The sequence below is a fragment of the Vigna radiata genome, chromosome 10 (assembly GCF_000741045.1).
Source record: "Vigna radiata var. radiata cultivar VC1973A chromosome 10, Vradiata_ver6, whole genome shotgun sequence".
Lineage (NCBI taxonomy): Eukaryota > Viridiplantae > Streptophyta > Magnoliopsida > Fabales > Fabaceae > Vigna > Vigna radiata.
The window spans coordinates 10760629-10763040 of NC_028360.1; positions in this window are offsets into that span (position 1 = coordinate 10760629).

Here is a 2412-nt window from a genome sequence, read left to right on the forward strand (position 1 = left end):
ATATATATATATATATATATATATATATATATATATATAAAAGTAAAGATCACAAATCCGATGATTATGCATCGTGTACTTATAAGTTTCGTTGAATAATAGAAAAATATTAAATATCTAATTTAGTTAGTTGACCGTAAATAATTTAATACATATATTTGATTGAGAAAACAAGTTTTTTAATATTAAAGTGTAAGCAAGTTGTGAATTCCGGTCACTCACATCACATATAAATTTATAGCAAAGTTACGTGTCATCCTTAGATGATAGGTATTTCTAAACAAATGTATTTTAGTTTCCTTTCCTGACTGGTTATTTTTATTCAATTAAATTCAATCTAATGTGATTTTGCATTGACTATTTGTGTACATTAATTTTAAAATTTAGCTCCGTTCGTTCAAAATTATTTTAAAAAAATATTTCTCGTTTAATCATTTAGTTATTTATTAGTTTATTTTAGTTTTGATATTTAATTTGTGACTATAAGACTACAATTAATAAGTTTATTTACACAAATTATTCTAAATGTGTGATTTAACTAAATCCAATTCAATGATTATATTTGTACATTATAAATTTTTATACTTTTTTTTTAATTTTTTTTTAATTTAACTTAATCCAATTCAGTATTAAAATTAAATTAAATCTAAAAAAATTGGATGATGAACTTGTTAAAAGTCTTATGTATAAATCTTTATTGTTTTTCAAGCTATCTGATCACTATTATAATAGCACAAGTCATTAATAGATATTATTACAATGTACAAAAATGGTGTTTTTATTGTTGGAAGTCTTAGATCAATTAGAGATAAGGTCACTTTAGAGTATATATGTGGAGACAAACATCACCTTACAAACCTGTTTTGTAGAGTTGAGTTGGACTTAAAATCTATTTTTTAATATGATATAAGAGTCATATGTTAAAGTCTAACCTAACGAGATATGTGTTTGTTCGATATATCATTCCATCTCCTTTTGAACGATCCATTAATGTATGTATAGTATCATGCACGAGATGTATATATCTTCATATCGATTAGATATAAAACAAATTTAAAGTGTATATGTAAGTGTAAACCTTATCTTATAAGTCGTTTTTGTGGGATTGGGTTAAACTTAAAGTCTATTTTTTAATATATGGTATAAGAGTAATGGATTAGAGTCTAACCTAACATGATTTGTGTTTGTTCAACATATCATTCTACCTCTTATTAGATCGTTATTAAATGATCTATTAATGTCTAGTATCATTCATAAGATGCATATATCTCCACATCGATTAGAAATAAGACAAATTTAAAATATATGTAAGTGCAAATTTTACCTTACAAAATCGTGAGTTTTGTAAAATTGAGTTAAACTTAAAATTTTATTTTTAACAAATTCCTCCATCTAATATTTTTCATACTATAGTGGATTTCATAAACATGATGCACATATAGTCTAACAAAGAAAAAGACTATTTCAAACTACTAACGTATTTTATTAAATAACTTTTTTTAAGGGACTAATTTTATTTCAATTTGTCAAGCAAGTTACGCTATAAAGCCTTGTCGTAATATGAAAAATAGAAAAGGTCTTGTCTTAAATATTAATATTGGAGATAGAACTAAATAATTTCTACACGTCTCTCTTTTTCTTTCAACAAAACTTAAATACATTTAGTTATGAATTCATACACCTATAATACGATACAATGATAGTACTACTAAACAATTTTATTAGCATAAAATATTAAAATATAATAATATAGTAATTTATAATTATAAAGGATGAAGTGTATACTAGTCCACATTGTAAAAGAATTTAGTGTATTTGGGTGATATAGGATGATGACATTTGAAGACCAATAAATGAGCATTGACTCTAGAAACCGTAGTCAACACGTAGCTCCTATAATTCTAGGTTTTACTTAATATGTGAATTATTTTTCTAACATGTGTAAAATTCCAAGCCTCCCATACTCACATTTATATATAAATAAATAAATAAACCTTTTAATAGAAATATATAACTCTCTAAATCATAAAAAAAAATATCTAAATTAATAACTACTCTTCACTTTCAATGACTTAACATAAACTGTGAGGAACTTTATAACAATTTTTTTATAAAAAAATTATCATCATTTACCATCAGGTGTTGGCTCAAAACTCTAGTTTAATATCAATTATTATACCAAAACAAGTTCTACAAATAAAAGAATACTGATCTGGTTTCACAAACATAAAACTGATAATAATAAGTTAATTTACCAATTATATGTTATTATTTCCTTTGCAATATTTATGGTGTATATTTGTCATTTTGACTATATATAGTATGACAAAAACATATTGTCCTGGATCTCTTGGACGTACTCTAGGGTTGTATAGATATAACAGTAAAGACCATTGTTGTTGATTCGCTGAG